Raw genomic sequence first — 22,037 nt, forward strand, 5'->3', positions numbered from 1 at the left:
TTGTGAAATGATTACCACAATAAGCTTAGTTAATGCATCCATCACCTCACATAATTACATTTTTTTGTGTGTGGTGAGAACATTCAATTAGAAACCTTCAAGTGTATAATACTGTATTGTTAAATAGAGTCACCACACTGTACATTAGATCCCCAGGACTTATTCATCTAGTAACTGAAAGTTTGTACCCTTTGGCCAATTTCTCCCCATTTCTCTCAGCCCCAGCCCCTGGCAACCACCATTCTACTCTCTCTTTCTATGAGTTTGGCTTTTTTTGTTTCCACATATAAGTGAGGTCATACAGTATTTGTCTTTCTCTATCTGGCTTATTTCACTTAGCATAATGCCCTCAAGGTCCATCCATGTTGTTGCAAATGACAGGATTTCCTTCTTTCTCATGGATGAGTAATATTACATTGATATACTTCAAATTTTTGGACCCATAAAAAATATATAAAATCACATTTTCTTTATCCATTCATCTGTCAGTGGATGCTTCGGTTACTTCCATGTCTTGAATATTGTAAATAATATTTGGCCATTTGTATGTCTTTTCTGGAAAAATATCTATTCAAATCCTTTGTCCATTTTAATTGGATTGTTTGTATTTTGCTATTAAGTTGTATGAGTTCCTTACATATTTTGCATATTAACTTCCTCTAAGATAGATGGTTTGTAAATATTTACTTCCATTCTGTAAGTTGACTTTTATTTTGCTGATTGTTTCTTTTGCTGTGCAGAAGATTTTTAGTTTGATGTAGCCCCACTTGTTTATTTTTGCTTTTGTTGCTTGCTCTATTGGTGTCATATCCAAAAAAATTGTTGCCAAAACCAGTATCAAGGAGCTTTTCCCCTATGTTTTCCTCTAGTATTTTACAGTTTCAAGTCTTATGTTTAAGTCTTTAATCTGTTTCAAGTTAATTTGGTGAGTGGTGTAATATAGGGGTCCAATTTCATTCTTCCACATGGGCATATTCAGTTTTTCCAACACCATTTATTGAAGAGACTATAATTTTTCTGTTGAGGATTCTTGGCTCCCTTGTCAGGTATTAGTTTTCTGTATATGCATGGGTTTATTTCTGGGTTCTTTATTCAGTTCCATTGGTCTGTGTGTCACTTTTATGCCAGTACCATATTGTTTTGATTACTATTGTGTTGTAATAGAGCTTGAAATCAGGAATCATGATGCCTCCAGCTTTGTTCTTATTTCCCAGGATTGCTTTGGATATTCAGGGTCTTATGTGGTTCCATATGAATTTTAGGATTGTTTTTTCTTTTCTGTGAAAAATGCCTTTGGAATTTTAAAAAATTAATTGATTAATTTATTTAATTTTTGGCTGCGTTGGGTCTTCGTTGCTACTCACGGGCTTTCTCTAGTTGCAGCGAGCGGGGGCTACTCTTGTTGGGAGCACAGGCCCTAGGCGTGCGGGCTTCAGGAGCTGTGGCACACGTACTCAATAGTTGTGGCTCGTGGGCTCTAGAGCACAGGCTCAGTAGTTGTGGCGCACGGGCTTAGTTGCTCCACGGCATGTGGGATCTTCCCGGACCAGGGCTCGAACCCCTGTCCCCTGCATTGGCAGGCAGATTCTTAACCACTGTGCCACCAGGGAAGCCCCCTTTGGAATTTTAATAGGACTTGCCTTGAATCTATAGGTGGCTTTTGGTAATATAGACATTTTAACAATATTAATTATTCTAATTCACATACAAGAGATATTTTTCCATTTATTTGTGTCTTCATCAATTTATTTTATCAGTCTTATAATTTGTCAGTGTACAGATCTTTCAACATCTTGGTTAAATTTATTTCTAAGTATTTTATTATTTTTGATGCTATTGTAAGTAGGATTGTTTTCTTTATGTCTTTTTCAGATAATTTGTTGTTAGTATATAGAAACACAACTGATTTTTGCCTGTTAATTTTGTATCCTGCAACTTTACTGAATTTGTTTATTAGTTGTAATAGGTTTTTAGGTGGAGTTTTTAAGATCATATCATCTGCAAACAGAGACTGTTTTACTTCTGCCTGTCTGATTTGGATGTATTTATTTATTTTTCTTGCCTTATTGCTCTTGCTGGGACTTCCAGTGCTATGCTGAATGGGAGTAGTGAGAGTGGAAACTCTTTTCTTGTTCCTGATCTTAGTGGGAAAGCTTTCAACCTTTCACCACTGAGTATGTTAGCTGTGAGTTTGTCATATATGGTTTTTATTATGTTGAGGTATATTCCTTCTGTACCCAATTTCTTGAGAGTTCACTTCATGTTCATTTATCATGAAAGAACGTTGAATTTTGTGAAATGCTTTTTCTACATCTATTGAGAGAATCATGATTTGGTGTATCACATTTATTAATTTGTGTATGTTGAACAATCTTTGCATCCCAGGGATAAATCCTACTTGATCATGGTGTATGAACCTTTTAATGTGATGTTGAATTTGGTTTGCTAGTATTTTGTTGAGAATTTTTGCCTACATATTCATTAGTGATATTAGTCTATAATAAACTTTTCTTGTAGTGTCATTATTTGGCTTTGGTATAAGGGTAGTGCTGGCCTCATAAAATGAGCTTGGAAGTGCTCCCTCTTTTTCAGTTTTTTGGAAGAGCTTGAGGAGGATTGGTATTAATTCTTAATCTGTTCAGATTTTCTTTTTTTTTTTTTTTTTTTTACAATTTAGATTGGTTTAATCTTGAAATGTAATCCAGTATGACTAAAAACTAAACATTTCACGTCCTGTACCAAATAGTAAAATACTCGAAGGCCTTCAGGATAGTTTGACTGATTAACATCAATAAGAGAACCTATTTTTGATGTAGTAAAAGAAATGTGTTCATCTCCAATTACAATTTCAAGCTCCTGTTGGCCAGCCCTGTCAGAGGTAGGCCACAAAGCATCATCTTCTTTTGTAATTTACTGTCATCAATAATTCTCTTCAGTTCTTCCATTACACTCTTGTGTACATAAGCCTCCCTTCTGATCATGACATCATTTTTATAATTGCTGTTGTTGGCATATCTAAGTTTTCAGTCTGGCCAAAACTAAAGCTCCAGAAACTCGTATCCAAACTTGCCCTTGTGCCCTACGTAGTAGCATAGGTAGAAATCACTGGCCATAGCCATCCTTGTCCCCGAAAAGCCCACCAAAGGCCCAGCCGACGTGCCTCCAGGCACCTGGCCCAGATTTTCTTTTTTTTCATGATTCAGTGTTGGTAGTTTCTATATTTCTAGGAATTTATCCATTCTTTTAGGTTATCCAATTTGTTGGCATGTAATTATTTATAATAGTCTCTTATGGTCCTTTGTATTTCTATTGTGTCATATTTAGATTTCATTTCTAATTTTATTTGAGTCTTTGCTCTTTTTTGGGGGGTGGGTGGGTCCATATGGTTTATTGAATGGATGGATGGAGAGAAAATGATGATGACGAACAGCTGCCAACTCAAGAAAAAAACTCTTGGTTATTGAAGTCATCCAGGCACAGCAGAGGGACCAGGGCCAGCCTTCCCTGGCCCTCCAAGGGCACTGCTGTCAGGACTCAGAGCCAGCTAAAGGGGACGCCAAGCCCCCAGTCCCAGCGCTTTGCCCCTGATCTCTCATGCTGAGTGAACAGTTCTCCTGTGATGCTCTGAGCAGGCAGCAGGGAGCTCTTCACATGGAGACCTCACTGTCCATTCTCTGCCCCACTGGTGTCCACGAACAATAGGAATCTTGGGGAGATATACCAGCAATCCCAGATCCCAGGTCACCCCAAGGTCACTGACTCATGGGACTTCCTCAACAATCTCCAGATCTAAGGCTGACCTGTTATCTGGGAGCCAGACATGCCTCTTGGGGGCACCATGTTGCATCTGTGGAGTCTACTAAGCAAAGGCACTGTCACAGGGTTTCTACCTCCCACCGAACCGATCTGAACTCGTTCCAGTGTGAGATCCAAATATAGATGTATTGACTGGTTTCTGCCAAGAGACTCCTTAACTTCAAAGACAAAGTGAACCCCTGCAATCAGGGCGCTAGCCTGGTCACCATATCACGGAGGGGGGCAGCAAAGGCCTGAGCTCTGAAGGGAATGGCAGGAGAAAAAAGAGAGTGTGTGAAAGATCCAGGGTTTGGAAGGGACAACTGGGCCCTTCAAACATGGGAAAATGTCTTTCAGTAACTCCTCTCCCTGTACTATCGATGACTAGGGCACAGGCAACCCATGATCACTGAGTCTTTGCTCTTTTTTCTTAGTCTAGCTAAAGGTTTGTCAATTTTATCTTTTCAGAATACCATCTTAGTTTTGTTGATCTTTTCTATTGCTTTCCCTGTCTATATTTCGTTTATTTCTGCTCTGATCTTTGTTACTTCTGCCATCTTTGGGCTCATTTAGTTCTTTAGTTCCTTGAGGTGTAAAGTTAGGTCCTTTATCTGTGATCTTTCTTTTTATCTTTTAAATGTAGGTGCTGTTGCTATACACTTCCCTCTTAGAATGGCTTTTGCTGCACTCCATAAGTTTTGATATTTTTTTGTTCTGATTTTCCATTTCTATTTGTTTCAAGATTTTTTGATTTCTTTTTTGATGTCTTTTTTGACTCATTTGTTCAGGAGTGTGTTGTTTAATTTCCACACATTTGTGGATTTTCCATTTTCCTCTTTTGATTAATTTCTAGTTTCATACTATTATGGTTGGAAAAGATACTTGGTATGATTTCAGTTTCCTTACATTTGCTAAAGCTTATTTTGTGACTTAGTATATGATCTATCCTGGAGAATGTTTCAGATGCAATTGAGAAGAATGTGTATTCTGGTGCTGTTGGTGGTATGTTCTGTATGCGTCTCAGGTCCATTTGGTCTAAGGAATAGTTCAAGTACAGTGTTTCCTTATTTACTTTCTGTCTGGGTGATGTAACCATTGTTGAATGTGGGGTATTGAAGTTCCCTACTATTATTACATTGTTATCTATTTCTCCCTTCAGTTTTATTAATATTTGCTTTAAATATTTAGGTGCTTCAATGTTGGGTGCATATATACCTACAATTGTTATATCCTCTTAATGACTTGGTCTCTTTATCACTTGGTCCCCTTTTATATAGTGACCTTCTTTGTCTCTTGTGACCAGTTTTGACTGAAAGGCTATTTTATCTGTTATAAGTATAGCCACTTCTGCTCTCCTTTGGTTACCATTTGCATGGAACATCTTTTTTCATCCCTTCACTTTCAACCTGTGTGTGTCCTTAAAGCTAAAGTGAGTCTCCTATAGGCAGCATGTTGTTGGATGTTTCTTTTATCCATTCAGCCACTTTGTGTCTTTTGATTGGAGAATTTAGTCCATTTACATTTAATGTAATTATTGATAGATAAGGACTTACTATTACCATTATGTTATTTTATGACTTTTTTAGTTATTTTGTTCCTTTCTTCCTCTCTTGCTGTCTTCCTTTGTGATTTATTTTTTGTAATGGTATGCTTTAATTCCTTTATTTTTTGTGTAACTACTAAAGGTCTTTGTTGTATTTTTTGTATATGTGTGGCCACCACAAGGCTTACATAAAACATCTTGTAAGATATAACAGTCTATTTTAAGCTGATAACAACTTACTTTCAATTGCATACAAAACAGCTACTCTTTTACTCTCTCCTCCCCACATTTTATGCTATTGATCTTTTTATCTTGTGCATCCATTAACAAATTATTGTAGCTTATATACTGTATATAATTATAGCTTATACATATTGTAGCTTATTTATTATTGTAGCTTATTATAGTTGTTTTTAATATTATTGTTTAACTTCTGTGCTAGAGATAAAAGTGATTTACACACCATAATTACAGCATTTGGGTATTCTGAATTGAACTATATAATTACCTTTACCAGTGAGTTTTATACTTTTATGTATTTTTAAGTTGTTACTTAGCATCCTTTCATTTCAACTCCCTTTAGCATTTCTGTAAGGTAGATGTAGTGATGATGAACTTCCTTAGCTTTTGTTTGTCTGTGAAATTCTTTATCTCTCCTTCATTTCTGAAGGATAGTTTTGCTGGGTATAGTTTTCTTGGTTGGCAGTTTTTTGCTTTTAGCACTTTGAATATTTCATATCAGCTCATTCCTTCATGGCCTGCAGACTTTCTGCAGAGAAATCTGCTGATAGCCTTATGGGGGTTCCCTTGTTCATGGTAACTCATTTTTCTCTTGCTGCTTTCAAAATTTTCTCTTCGTCTTTGACTTTTTACATTTTGATGATAGTGTGTCTCAGAGTGATCTTCTTTGGGTTGGTCTTGCTTGGGGTCCTTGGGATCCTTTGAGATTCTTCTACTTAGATGTCCATATCTCTTTCGAGATTTGGGAAATTTTCAGCTATTATTTCTTTAAATAATCTTTCTGCCCCTTTCTGTCTTTTCCTTCTGGGACTCCTATGTTGTGAATATTCATTTGCTTGAAGGTGTCCCATAATACATATAGGTTTTCTTCACTCTTTTTCATTCTTTTTCCTTTTTGTTCTTACAATCGGCTAATTTCAAATGATCTGTCTTCAAGTTTTCTGATTCTGCTTCATGATCAAGTCTACTGTTGAGGCTCTCTATAGAATTTTTCAGTTCTGACATTGTATTCTTCAGGTTCAGGATTTCTGTTTTGGTTCCTTTTTATGGTTTTTCTATTTCTTTATTCAACTCATTTTGTTCATGCATGCATTGTTTTCCTGATTTTGTTTAGTTATCTGTGTTCTTGCATTTCACTGAGTTTCTTTCTTTTTTTTTTTTTTTTTTGTGCAGTATGTGGGCCTCTCACTGTCGTGGCCTCTCCCTTTGCGGAGCACAGGCTCCGGACGCGCAGGCTCAGCGGCCATGGCTCACGGGCCCAGACGCTCCGCGGCACGTGGGATCTTCCTGGACCGGGGCACGAACCCCCGTCCCCTGCGTTGGCAGGTGGACTCTCAACCACTGCGCCACCAGGGAAGCCCTCACTGAGTTTCTTTAAGATTATTATTTTGAGTTCTTTTTCAAGTAATCTGTAGGTCTCCATTTCTTTGGGGTCAGTTACTGGAGCTTTATTAATTCCTTTGATGGTGTCATCTTTGCCTGATTCTTAATGATTCATGTAGCCTTGCATTGGTATCTGTACATTTGAAGAAGCATACACTTCTTCCAGTCTTTACAGACTGGTTTCAATAGGTAAAAACCTTCTCCTGTCTGTTCCCTGGGCTGATGGACTACCTCTGAAATCTCAGTTGTGCTGAGTTAGACCCAGTTATATGGCTGTTGCTGGGTCTGTAGTGGGATCTTCAGTAGGCAGGCTTGTTATCAGGGGCTGGGACAGGTGTGGATCCTGTCTGGTCTCTGGGTGAATGGGACTGCCTCCAGTACCTTGTTCAGTAGGGTGTTCTGGGATAAGGATCCTCTGGGAGGACTGATGCCTGGTCACTGGATGGGCCCCTAGGTGGGCAGGAGTGGCCCTGGACCATGGCTGAGAGGGGCTGGAATGGGGCCCAAAGGTTGTTTGAGATTCTATAGCCATGTTTGAGGTCTGCAGACCTGGCCCTGGAGGCACATATGTGTATATCTCCCACCAGGTCCCTGGGCAGGTTGGGCTCAGTGGTGTGGACTGAGGCTGGGAAGGCCTAGAACTGAGTATATGTCCTTTTCAGAGTCTCTTGGAGCACAGACAGTAGTGTGTACTACTGGGTCCCTTGCTGGCAGGTCTGCTGGTGGACTGAAGCTGTGTTGAGGTTGGAGCCCAGTACAGGGCCCTTCTGGGGGTTCAGACTGGAGAGTCTCCCACTGGGGCCCTGGCCCCTAAGGACTGCTGGCAGATGGAGGCTGTGAGGGGGTTAGAGGCAAGTATGGGGCCCTTTCTGGATCTCTGGGGGTATAGACAGGTATTTCTCCTGCAGGATTCCTGTGCCAGCAAGACTGTGGACAATGGCTGGGATGGGCTGGAGCCGAATTACAGGGCCTCTTCAGAATCTACAGTCTGACTGAGTTTGGGGGCTTAACTCCAGGGGCTCCCAGACTGTGGCCAAGAGGGGCTGGAACTGGTTCATGGGCCAATTTAGGGTCCATAGCTGGGACCGAGGGCTGTATGTCTATGACCTGATGCTCGGGTGAGCATGGCTCCTCCTGGGTCCTTTGGCATATGGTGCTGGAGACAGGACCAAGCCAAACAGGGCTGTAGTCAAGTTCTCAGGGGCACAAAGCTGTTTCTGTTTCTGTAGCGGGGAGCATGGTTGGTAAGTCAGCAGCATGGGGCAGACCTGCCTTCTCAAAACACCTCTCCTTGGTCTTGGACTTCACAATCTCCTACCTGGATCCCAAAGCTCCTATGAAGACACTTTCAAAGCTCCTATGAAGGCACTTTTGTCCGTGGGTGGATGCCAAATTATTGTTGTTGAGGCAAGGATATGATCAAGGGATATCTTGTTCAGCCATTTTGCTCCAAAGGATTCTTTTTTTTATCTTTAAATCCACTAAGTCCTAGGATATGTCTCAGCGTTGACTGCTGTGGTTGATATTCCCTGGTATGTAGTGTGCCCTTTAATATGAACATCTAAGACTTCTATTTCAGGCAGGTTTCCTTGAATTATACTTTAAAATACTTCTTCTGCTCTGTTGTTCTATTTATTACTATTTTTAAATTTAACAAATACTTGGACATTGCTTGGAATATGCCAGGCACTGTTCCAGCCTCTTATCAAATTTTAACCCACTTAAACTTCCTAACAGCCCCATGGAGTAGGTACTAACATTATCCTTATTTTAGTGACGGGGAAACCAAGAAAGAAAGTGGTTAAGAAACTTGTCCAAATTCACATTCACTTCATTGACCTGAAGTCAAACACTTCATTTTCTTAACCGTTGTGCCAGGCTGGTTTTCTTCTTTGGTGACTCACTTTATGTATAAAGTATGATAGCTCTCCTTTGACTGTCTCCTATTATTTTCTCTCTAATGTTTTCATCTTAATTTCTGTGATTTTTTTTCTTCTTCCTGTTATCTTGCCATCACATTCTTGAGTTTTTGCATGTCTGCTTTGTTTTCTTCCTTCAAGGAGATGATGGCTTCATATACATTTTTAAATTCATGGTGAAATATTGGATCATAATTTTCATGTATTCCCTGATAACGTTTTTAGTGAGTGTTATTATCTCTTGGTAATTTTGCTGCTCTTTCCCTCATTTTTTTCTTATGTTCTTCTTTGGATGCTGTGTGCTGGCTTCCTCTTTATTATTCACCACTGAAAGGACACAAGATAGGTATCTGCTGGTGGTTCATATGGGAGATGGTGTGGGGAAGGGGCTATGCTTCATGGCTAAAGGCACTCTTCTTTGCTGTTACTGAGAGTGGTTCCTGCAAATAAGTTTTCTCTGGGTGATAGTTTGTGATGCTCTGAACCAAGTTGGCAGACCCCAACAGATAAATGGGCAAAAGAAGTTAAATACAAAAATGTTCAATTTCAGTACTGTTCACTACTAATTGACATTAATTTCTTTATCAAAGCAAATTCAGCTGGAAACAATAAGATATTATTTTTATGCTAATTCAGGTTCAGTGAAATGTGTATTTCATATACACTGCTGATGTGACTTAGATTGTCTTAAAACTTTTTTTGGAAAGCAATTCAGTGTGAGTCATGGCCCCAAAATGTTTAATCATGTTGATCCGGTATTTTCACTACTAGAAATCTATCTCCCCCAGAAGTCTAAAGTACAGAAAGTCTAAAGTCTAAAGTTTCTCATACACCACCAAAAAATATATTCACACCATTCACTTATTAATCTTTCTTTCTCCACTGATGTATGTGGATTCCTTTGCAATGTATCAATATTACATTCCTGTATGTGATGGGCTTGCCCTGGGCCATCTACTCTGCTTCATTGCCCTGTCGCACTCTACTCTTGATTGGTAATGACCTTTTGACATTCAATTTGTTTTTCACTCTGCCCTGTATATTTACTGTAGATGTGAAAAATGGGTTTGATGTTATCCGAATAAACCTTCATTTTGTGTATTGCTGGACTGAATATTCTAAGTGGTGAGCACGTATATTCTCGGTTTCTGTGCTGTCTTATTCAATACACACTTTTTCAACACACACACATGTGAGCACATGTATTCTTGGTTTCTGTGCTGTCTTATTCAACACATGCTTTTTCTCATACTATACACTGGCATTTAAAGCTTTTCATTTTTTGCCCCCAATATATTTTCCTTACTTCCTTTCTCTTTTTTCTTTTCTCCACTCCTCCCCTACTCTGTTTATTAGTATAGATTTGGGTAGGTCCAGTGATATAATTAGAAAGCAAATAAAAGATTGAGTTGTGAGGAGACATTCAAGGTGGCAGAGGAGTGAGACCTGGATATCGCCTTCTTCCCTGCAAATACATCAGAAATACATCAACATGTGGAACAACTCCTACAGAACACCTGCTGAATGCTGGCAGAAGACCTCAGACCTCCCAAAAGGCAAGAAACTCCCCACGTACCTGGGTAGGGCAAAAGAAAAAAGGAAAAACAGAGACAAAAGAATAGGGATGGGACCTGCACCTCTGGGAGGGAGCTGTGAAGGAGGAAAGGTTCCCACACACTAGGAAGCCCCTTCGCAGGCGGAGACTGCAGGTGGCGGAGGGGGAAAGCTTCGGAGCCGCGGAGGAGAGCGCAGCAACAAGGGTGCAGAGGGCTAAGCAGAGAGATTGCCGCACAGAGGATCAGTGCCGACCAGCACTCACCAGCCCCAGAGGCTTGTCTGCTCACCCGCCGGGGCGGGTGGGGGCTGGGAGCTGAGGCTCGGGCTTCAGAGGTCGGATCCCAGGGAGAGGACTGGGGTTGGCTGCGGGAACACAGCCTGAAGCGGGTTAGTGCGCCACGGCTAGCCGGGAGAGAGTCTGGGAAAAAGTCTGGAGCTGCCGAAGAAGCAAGAGACCATTGTTTCGGGGTGCGCGAGGAGAGGGGATTCAGAGCACCGCCGAAACGAGCTCCAGAGACGGGCGCACGCTGCGGCTATCAGCACGGACACCAGAGATGGGCATGAGATGCTAAGGCTGCTGGTGCAGCCACCAGGAAGCCTGTGTGCGAGCACAGGTCACTCTCCACAGCTCCCCTCCCAGGAGCCTGTGCAGCCCGCCACTGCCAGGGTCCTGTGATCCAGGGACAGTTTCCTGGGAGAACGCATGGTGCGCACTGGTGCAACGTCATGCCAGCCTCTGCCGCAGCAGGCTGGCCCCGCATTCCATACCACTCTCTCCCCCAGGCCTGAGTGAGCCAGAGCCCCCGAATCAGCTGCTCCTTTAACCCCGTCCTGTCTGAGCAGAGAACAGACGCCCTCAGGTGACCTACACGCAGAGGCAGTGCCAAATCCAAAGCTGAACCCAGGGAGTTGTGCAAACAAAGAAGAGAAAGGGAAATTTCTCCCAGCAGCCTCAGAAGCAGCGGATTAAATCTCCACAATCAACCTGATGTACCCTGCATCTGTGGAATACCTGAATAGACAATGAATCATCCCAAATAGAGGCGGTGGACTTTGGGAGCAAGATATCACAAAGAAAGAAAACTACAGGCCAATATCACTGATGAACATAGATGTAAAAATCCTCAACAAAATACTAGCAAACAGAATCCAACAGCACATTAAAAGGATCATACACCATGATCAAGTGGGGTTTATCCCAGAAATGCAAGGATTCTTCAATATACACAAATCAATCAATGAGATACACCATATTAACAAATTGAAGGAGAAAAACCGTATGATCATCTCAATAGATGCAGAAAAAGCTTTTGACAAAATTCAACACCCATTTATGATAAAAACCCTCCAGAAAGTAGGCATAGAGGGAATTTATCTCAACATAATAAAGGCCATATATGACAAACCCCCAGCCAATATCGTTCTCATGGTGAAAAACTGAAAGCATTTCCACTAAGATCAGGAACAAGACAAGGTTGCCCACTCTCACCACTCTTATTCAACATAGTTTTGGAAGTTTTCTCCACAGCAATCAGAGAAGAAAAAGAAATAAAAGGAATCCAAATCGGAAAAGAAGAAGTAAAGCTGTCACTGTTTGCAGATGACGTGATACTATACATAGAGAATCCTAAAGATGCTACCAGAAAACTACTAGAGCTAATCAATGAATTTGGTAAAGTAGCAGGTTACAAAGTTAATGCACAGAAATCTCTTGCATTCCTGTACACCAATGATGAAAAATCTCAAAGAAAAATGAAGGAAACCCTCCCATTTACCATTGCAACAAAATGAATAAAATACCTAGGAATAAACCTACCTCTGGAGACAAAAGACCTGTATACAGAAAACTATAAGACACTGATGAAAGAAATTAAAGATGATACAAACAGATGGAGAGATATACCATGTTCTTGGATTGGAGGATTCAATATTGTGAAAATGAGTCTACTACCCAAAGCAGTGTACAGATTCAATGCAATCCCTATCAAACTAACAATGGCATTTTTCACAGAATTAGAACAAAAAATTTCACAATTTGTATGGAAACACCGAGTAGCCAAAGCAATCTTGAGAAAGTAAAACAGAGCTGGAGGAATCAGGCTCTCTGACTTCAGACTATACTACAAAGCTACAGTAATCAAGACAGTATGGTACTGGCACAAAAACAGAAATATAGATCAATGGAACAGGTTAGAAAGCCCAGAGATAAACCCACACACCTATGGTCACCTTCTCTGTGATAAAGGAGGCAGGACTATACAATGGAGGAAAGACAGCCTCTTCAGTAAGTGGTGCTGGGAAAACTGGACAGCTACATGTAAAAGAATGAAATCAAAACACCCCCTAATACCATACACAAAAATAAACTCCAGATGGATTAAAGACCTAAATGTAAGGCCAGACACTGTGAAAGTCTTAGAGGAAAACCTAGGCAGAACACTCTAGGACATAAATCACAGCAAGATCCTTTTTGACCCACCTCCTAGAGAAATGGAAATAAAAACAAAAATAAACAAATGGGACCTAATGTAACTTAAAAGCTTTTGCACAGCAAAGGAAACCATAAACAAGACGAAAAGACAACCCTCAGAATGGGAGAAAATATTTGCAAATGAAGCGACTGACAAAGGACTAATCTCCAAAATTTACAAGCATCTCATGCAGCTCAATATCAAAAAAACAAGCAACCCAATCCAAAAATTGACAGAAGACCTAAATAGACATTTCTCCAAAGAAGATATACAGACGGCCAACAAACACATGAAAGAATGTTCAGCATCACTAATCATTAGAGAAATGAAAATCAGAACTACAGTGAGGTATCAACTCACACCAGTCAGAATGGCCATCATCAAAAAATCTACAAACAATAAATGCTGGATAGGGTGTGGAGAAAAAGGAACCCTCTTGCAGTGTTGGTGGGAATGTAAATTGATACAGCCACTATGGAGAACAGTATGGAGGTTCCTTAAGAAACTAAAAATAGAACTACCATACAACCCAGCAGTCCCACTACTGGGCATATACCCTGAGAAAACCATAATTCAAAAAGAGTCATGTACCACATTGTTCACTGCAGCTCTGTATACAATATCCAGGACATGGAAGCAACCTAAGTGTCCATCGACAAATGAATGGATAAAGAAGATGGGGCAATTTATACAATGAAATATTACTCAGCCATAAAAAGAAACGAAATTGAGCTATTTGTAATGAGGTGGATGGGCCTAGAGTCTGTCATGCAGAGTGAAGTAAGTCAGAAAGAGAAAAACAAATATCATATGCTAACACCTATATATGGAATCTAAAAAAGAAAAAAATGGCTATGAAGTACCTAGGGGCAGGATAGGAATAATGATGCAGATGTAGAGAATGGAGAATGGACTTGAGGACATGGTAAGGGGGAAGGGTAAGCTGGGTCGAAGTGAGAGAGTAGCATTGACATATATACACTACCAAATGTAAAATAGGTAACTAGTGGGAAGCAGCCGTATAGCACAGGGAGATCAGCTCGGTACTTTGTGACCACCTAGAGGGGTGGGATAGGGAGGGTGGGAGGGAGATGCAAGAGGGAGAGATATGGGGATATATGTATATGTATAGCTGATTCGCTTTGTTATAAGTCAGAAACTAACACACCATTGTAAAGCAATTATACTCCAATAAAGATGTTTAAAAAAAAAAAGGATTGATTTGTATCAGCAGTTTGCTTACTGCAGCTTTCCTTGCCAATGTATTAAAAAGCCTTTAAAAATATGGACCAATTATATTGCCTTTGTGCCTATTATCAATTCAAGATTTAAAAGGCTAAAATTATTCTCTAAAGTTTCCGAAGTCCTTTGGACTACTCCAACTCAGATTAGTGGAGACTGGATAGATTAGATAAACACATAGCTACAAGTTCTTATTTCATTTAATTTTGATGTGTGATACTTGTTGATAAATAGCTATTTGTAGGAATCTGCATTTCTTAGAATGGGTTTGATAAATGAATTGTAATAGTATCTGCAAATAAGTTAATTATGTGTGAATTTTAACGAACTTTTAGGCCTCATATTTTGGGGCAAATCCTTACATCATCCTCTTCCCCTGAGATAGCAAAAAGTAGTTGTAGGCTGAGAACAATTTTGTCTTGTTTCTTGCTTCCTTGCAAAGACAGCAATAGATACATCGTGTACAATCATTTCTTTATTCTGTGCCTGCTTTGGATTCTTATATGTACTTGGAAGAATTTCCCCCCCAGATTGAATTTTTTCCTGTCTGCTCATTTTCCCAGGACTGCTCTTTTTGGGCGATAGAAAGCTTTTCCAGTGTTTTGACACAGGCAATATGTACTGCCTAGGGTGGTACCTTAAATAGTGCATTACATTAAAATGTTTTTCTACATTACTTCCTAAGAGTTCCTGGGCAGTTTTCTTTGGCTGTCAGGAATATTTAGAGAGAGGACAGGAAGAGGACTAAGGTTCACGGCACCTACTGCGTCAGCCCCGCTGAGCTCTTGTGCGTATGGTGGTGCCTGCCCACCTCAGGAATCAAGAGTAAATTGCCTCTCACCTCTGATTCTGTGGCCAGGTGCTGTCCAAAGACCTTCCCCTGGACTTCTGAGAACTCTTAGGGGCGGGGGGATACCCTTCTATTCTCCTTGCCCCCTGGGATCCTCTGTTTGCCTGGCGCTGTGTCTAGTTTTTCCATGCTAGTCTGGGTGAAAATTCAGCTCCTCTCTTTATTCCCTCCCACCATCCTCCTCACATACTCTTCATTAGGTGTGTTTTTTTTTAAAAAAAATTTATTTATTTATTTGGCTGCGCCGGGTCTTAGTTGTGGCGTGCGGGATCTTTAGTTGTGGCATGCAGGATCTTTTTAGTCATGGCATGTGGGAATCTTTCAGTTGCGTCATGCATGCAGGATTTAGTTCCATGACTGGGGATCGAACCCTGTCCCCTGCATTGGGAGTGTGGAGTCTTAACTGCTGGACCACCAGGGAAGTCCCCATCAGGTGATATTTTAATAGCTGCTGCTGAGCCACTGGAGGAGGAAAGAGTGACATACATTCTCCCTGGCTCCTCCCTTCTGTTTCTTCCTTTTGCCTCCTGAAGCTTCTCAACATTTCTTTTCAAGAGCAAAGCCTGCCACTGAGTCTCCCCTCCAAGCCTGACAGCTGTGTCTTGTCCTTGGGGTTCATTGAGCTTCTTGGACCTGCTGGTTTATAGTTTTCATCAAATTAGTAATACTTTCGCCATTATTTCTTTCTCACAGGTCTACAGGTCAACTGCAGATTGATTAATTGAGGAGGGACGTGTCCTCCTTTAACTAGTGCTCTCCAGGATATATTTCTATTGTGGCGGTCAGCATGAGCAGTGAGCACAAGCGCCAAGCCAAGCCGTGCAGCCCTACTTACGGCCTCTGCTCATGTCACACCCACTCATATTCTGTTGGCCAAAGCAAATGACGTGACCAAGTCCCACATCAAGCAGATGAGGACATCTACTTCGCTCACACTGAGGTGGGGAGGGAAATGAATATTTGCTAAACAGTAATGCAAGCTCTCACAATGTTTTGTTCTTGCATGGTTCTTTTTCTGGCTCTGGCAAACGGCGTTTGCTGGAAAGTGAATCAACTTTGGAGTCAGACCTGGATTCAAACCCTAGTTAGTTTTGCCACAAACTACTTGTGTGACTTTAGGTAAGTTACCTAACCTTTCTGAGCTATGTTCTCTTAGTTGTAAACATGGGAAAAATCACATTTACCTCTTATGATTGTTGGAGGAATTAAGGCATATAACACCCATGGTAATGTTTAGTACAAAATTGACATTCCATTAATAGTAGTTTCCTTTTAGGATTCCAAGTGGGCTTTTATTGTAGACATTGGCTCTAGAAAGTAAAATAATCCAACAGGACAGTGAGCATTTTCAGACTAGTTATGATACTAACCAGTTTATTCGCATGCATAGTGATGGATGGGAATCGGAATTTGGAATTAGGAAGTGAATACTGTACTGATTAGCTGCGTCCCGATTGGAGGTGGATCCATTTCCAAGGTTTATATTAAGGGTAGGTGACCAAGACCTTTCTAGAGGAAATCAGGAGCACCTGTTCATCTGCTAGCAGTGGTACCTAGGATTATACTGTGGGGCCCTTTCTGGGCATGACTTTCCTCCATAGTCCTTCCATATTGTCAGATTAGGTGCAGTGAGAGGTGTGAGTGGTGCAGGAATATTTGTCCGTTGGACGTGGTAATTTTCAGTTCCCGGAAGCTTTCATGATTGGATGGGATGGATTGTTGTGCATGGGAGCTGGGTTATTGCTGACTTGGGAAGGAACTTTAACTGCTGGTCCTTTCCAGGGACTGTATCTTTAAGGGGTACAGTCCTAATTCCATGGGAAGCTGCTCCTTAAGTGAGGAAAGCCTTGTGGGCCCAGAGTGAGGGGTCTACGTAGTGGTCTGGGGGCTCCCTCTCAGGAAGAAAAAAGGCTTCTGATCTCTAGGGTTCAGAGCAGACCTCATCTTTTACTTTGGTTTTTCTCTTCCTGTTTTGTCCTCAACATTTTAATTAAACTGAAATAGTAAGTATGGACTGAGAAAATCACATTAGAGTAAAATTTTTCACTGAGGGCCTGGCACCAGCCTAAACAAAAGTCAATAATTTTGGCATTGATGTGGCCAGCTCGAAATCCGGACTCATTGGTGAAGCTGACAGTGGACTCATTTTCCATGCCAGGCTCTTCAGAGTTGAGAATGTAAGACATCCAGTGGTAGGATGAGCACCCAGGCTGATGGCCGTGGTTGGAGCTCTGAGCTCCCACTTCAAGCCAGAGCTGGTATCTTATACCAGAGGGGGAGGAAGGGGAGGGGAAGGGGAGGGAGGGGAAGGAAGAAGAAGAGGCAGATGCAGACACTTGAGGGGCAGTCTTAACTTGAGCGTGTTTCATATGTACAACCACAACCCACAGCTCAGGACCCCCTCATGGTTCCAGATCAGGGTTAGGCAGCTGAACACCTTTCACTTCTAGCCCCATCTCCCACCATCAGCCATCATTAGTAGACCTGTGATCGCCTCTTCCTTCTGAGCCTGGACTCCCCTCGGCCAGCTCAGCCCAGCATGCTGGCCTGCCTCCGCTCCTTGAGCAGAAGCGGCAAATAGGTTCAGTGTGCTTGTCACCATATTTTGCTCATGGGATAAGAGAAAGACTGCAATGAATAAGTAAAAAGGAGTGAGTTTTGGAAAAGATGAAAACTCTAATTTGAAAAGATACATCTACTCCAATGTTCATAGCAGAACTATTTACAATAGGCAAGACATGGAAGCAACCTAAATGTCCATTGACAGATGAATGGGTAAAGAAGATGTGGTACATATATATGATGGAGTATTACTCGGACATAAAAAGAATGAAATAATGCCATTTGCAGCAACATGGATGGACCTAGAGATTCTCATACTAAGTGAAGTAAGTCAGAGAAAGACAAATATGATATCACTTATATGTGGAATCCAAAAAACGGTTACAAATGAACTTATTTGCAGAACAGAAATAGACTCAAAAACATTGAAAACACACTTATGGCTACCAAGGGGGAAAGGGTCGGGGAGGGATCAATTAGGAATTTGGGATTAACAGATACACATGACTATATACAAAATAGATAAACAGCAAGGGGTTACTGTACAGCACAGGGAACTATATTCAATGCCTTGTAATAACCTATAATGGAAAAGTATCTGAAAAAGCATATACACACACATATATGTATAGTATAACTGAGTCACTTTGCTGTACGCCTAACATTGTAAATCAACTGTACTTCAATTTTTTCTAAATGGGGAAAAAAGGAGTGAATTTCAGGTAATAGGAAAAGCCGGTGTTTTTCTGAGAGTGTTTCTGTTCGTGTCCAGCACTTCTGGCACAATGGTGTCAGAAAATCTGTTCTGTTCAACAGTATTATTCTGAAGTCCAAAAATGGTGTAGTTGTAAAAATTTGTTGATTCTACCTTTGGAAACTGCAATTTTTTGTGTGTTGGTGGAGAAAAATGCATGAACGAAACTCAGTATTACAAAACCAAAATTTATTTGTTTTAAGGTATGTTCAGGCTGACAGGCTGAAGGAGAATAAACAACCAAGTCCTCATTCTTGGAAGACACTTGTGATCTTTAATTAGATATTTAAAGTTTGCTGGCCCATCACTCAGGCTTGGCTTGGATTCTTTGTGTCTAAGCTCTAATTTAATATAGAAGCACTGACTGGTGCCTGTTTATGGGCTACTGAGAGCAGTTCTCTCAGAGGTCTCCTTTCTGCTCCCTACTTGCCCACCTACACTCAACCCTCTTGTTCCCTTAGTTCACACCTTCACCTCATGTGTAGGAAGGTCTAGTTTTCCCCACCAGAGAGTAAGTCCCTTTAAGGGCAGGGACCCCCTGTATTTTTTTCCCCCACAGTGGGTTTAAATCCTGGGTTCCTTGTTTATTCTTAGCCTGTCACCAGGACCCCTGCACTGCTCACTGGAACCCTCTCTTGGCACCGGGCCGTGGTGGGCTCAGCCCAGTTCTTTAGTCAACAAGATAATCAATCTCTTAGAATCACACTGAAATAATCAAGTGGGTTCAGACATCCTGCATCACCTGACGAAACATTGAAGCATAGAGAAATCTCTGAAAAATCTTTTAAAAATTAACTTGAATTACTAGGAAAAAGAGCTAGTGTAGATTTCTGATTACATCTGAATACGCTTGTTCTGGTTTCAAGGTGAGGGATCGACTCCACATGTATTATTTGAAAGTGGAGCATTGTGCTGAGCTCTGGGGTTACAATGATGGAAAAAGGGGGTCCCTCTCTTCAAGAAGCTGATGTTCTGGAGCAGCCTACAAGGTGTCAGGGATGTACCAAGGAGAGTAGTTACAAAAAGGGATAAACGTAGTTCTGTCCTCAAAGTAATAACAGTTTGATAAGGGATGCAGTATGGCGATAGTAGAAGCTCAACACTGGAGAGCTCTCAGAGTTAGTGAAACCCATCGGGCCTGCCCGTGGGTGACCGCCAATCCCAGCGCAGGTAGATTACAGCTAAGCAAGCAGGTGTGTGCTACAACTCAGCAGAAGGCAGCATTAGGTCCTGACCTTGGTGATACAGCTTGCCAACCATCATCGTCTACAGATCAGAATTACAAACTGGGTGGTTTCCATACCAGGAAGAGATGAGCCTATAAGCCCCTTGAAGGAAACTAAAAGCAACTGGTACGTAACAGATGAGGTTTGCTTACACAAATCCTGCATGGTGGTAATTTTTGAGGATATACAAGGACAGTGCTCCACATGGGAAGAGTATGGGGAGGGGGAGTTGGAGACAGACAGACCTGAGGCTGAAGCCTGACTTCATCACTTATTAAGCTGTGTGGCCTTGGGCAAGTTCCTTAACTTCTCTGAACCACAGTTTGCTCATCTGTTAAGTGGGAGTGATGAGCCCTACTTGGGTGATGGCTGTAAGAACAAATGAAGTAGTATGTTTAAGTGCCCAACATGGTGACTGGCACATAGTAGGTACAAAGTCAATTTTACTTTCCCCCCCTTCCTCCCTCTTTTTGTATCAGCAGGAAGCAGCCATTATGAAATACATCTAAAATAAGTGACACTCTTAGAAATAGTAGAATATCATGAACCATATCAATGAGAGTGGCCTGGAACGGGATCTGGAAGATGGTATGTCAAGGACTCTCTGGCACCTTGAAGGTCAGACACAAAAAAGAGCTCTGACTCTTCAGGAGCATTTCTTTAGGGCAGAAATAGGGACATCAGGGTATTAGAATACCATTCCCAGAAATCACCCAACTTTTTTGTTTTTTCTCCAAGCATATGCTGGATAGAAATAATAGAAATAAAAGCTTCGCAAACTTTTGTTGCAAGAGAATCACGGGGATGCTTGTAAGAGTACGATTTCCTGGATTCCCACCCTCAGAGTGAGTCTGGGGTGTGGCCTAGGAATCTGCATTTTGATAAGCTGATTGGGGGTTCTGACACAAGTTCTGAGGACCACACTTTGGGAAGACCACCCTGGAGGGGGAGCCGCTTCAAAGCTCACACTGTTTCCTATTCACTCTGTATTTCCAGTGCCCAGATATCATGGGCGTTGATTGAGTTTTGTTGAAGAAATGAATGAATGATGACTCTCCGAGAAGATGTCCTGTTGTGAAAAGGATATTTTTAAATGATTGGCTTCCTGGTTTCTAGGTTAGTCTCTTGTGAGTTTAGAGTGAAATAATGAGTCTCCTAAAACTTACTCATTCCTGAATGACCTGGCAGAGCTGGGAAGAGACCCCTCTATGTGAGTGAGACCCAGTCCCCAGTAGCCCATGTGACCTACCATCCCCAAAACGGGTTTCCATTGAGGGCAGGAGGCAGAGCAGATGCTAGCGTGGGATTACTCCCGCGAAACAACAGTCCTAGCCTTACTGTTTCTCTCTTGGTTCAGAGTTGGTTGACAGAAATCAGTGAGCAGCCCTGTGAGCATCTTATAATTCTTTTTGGGCACTGTAAGTCCCTCAGAACCAAAAGAAGTGCAGGCCTTTTATGTGATTAGGAAAGCTGAAAAACAAAAACTTTGATAAATTTGCTCTAAGGGAAACTCATAAAGTTCCTTTGAATTTACCATTTCATTAAAACACTTAACCTTTGAGTTGGTGTCTTCTGAACGGCATTAGCGATTCTAAATAGAGTAGATTTATCCAACTAAACTTTATTCATGGGCATTTTGGGCATTTTCTCTTTAGATATTGCTTCTCTATTCTTGTGCCTGTGTCTTTATCACCTGTTTGCTAGTAGCCCACAGAGTCTGGGGTCACGCTTCTTACTGAGTTTTGTGGAACACTTGCTCTCTACCATGGGGAGAAGAGTTATGGTTTATATACAGGTTTTCTATGTGAATATTGGACAATTAGACTGCATTCCATTTGCATTTTACAGTGTTATACTTAGAAGAAAGAGGCCCCAGGAGATGGTACCATAGCCGCCTATTAAGAGTTGTCCATACTTGATATTTGAAACTGCCTTTAAGGCATCATGATGTTTGTGAAGCACATATATTCATTGTCCCAAGAAAACATTAGACATTTATCAAGATGGTGAAATGACTCTATTTGCTTTAAATTAATTAATGGTTAATTTCCATAGGGCGAGACTGAGCAAAATATCTTAATATGTAATTAAAACAAGGAACTGGGAATGCGTCCATTACAACAAAAACTACTGATTTCACCACTTTCAATCCCTTTATGGATGTAATATACACCCTTTTACCAGATGCATATTGTAATTTTAGGTCTCTGGGGATTTTAATTACCTCATTGTTTATTATTATTTTTAAATGTTATATCACTTTCTGAAAATAGAGGTGCTGTGTTTTCCTGAAAATACTGCCTTTTATAGTCATATTCAACTCTTTCAGATCCTCAAGACTGAGTAGGCATTTAGGGCTCAGGCAGTCAGCAGAGTCTCCACCCAGGGGGGCCAGTTCTTCCCCCAGGAGTCCCGGGCGATGGGGAAAGGGCCACAGCAGGACTCAGGGGGTGGTCTGGGATTCACGGTTGCTGAGGGTGGCTTTAATTTAATTT

General features: G+C 41.2%; 1 protein-coding gene, 1 non-coding gene and 1 pseudogene across 2 annotated transcripts in view; 1 reads left to right on the forward strand and 2 right to left on the reverse strand.

Annotated features, from left to right (window-relative positions):
• VWA3B (von Willebrand factor A domain containing 3B) overlaps positions 1 to 22,037 on the forward strand; it is a 210,008-nt gene that overhangs the window by 54,081 nt on the left and 133,890 nt on the right. The gene's annotated exons all lie outside the window — the stretch shown is intronic.
• LOC116764803 lies at positions 2,674 to 3,034 on the reverse strand (annotated as a pseudogene).
• On the reverse strand, positions 4,087 to 4,209 carry LOC116764861. The gene has a single exon (XR_004353065.1). It is a non-coding gene; the product is annotated as a small nucleolar RNA SNORA71 (small nucleolar RNA).

The sequence above is a fragment of the Phocoena sinus genome, chromosome 13 (genome assembly GCF_008692025.1).
Source record: "Phocoena sinus isolate mPhoSin1 chromosome 13, mPhoSin1.pri, whole genome shotgun sequence".
Classification (NCBI taxonomy): Eukaryota; Metazoa; Chordata; class Mammalia; order Artiodactyla; family Phocoenidae; genus Phocoena; species Phocoena sinus.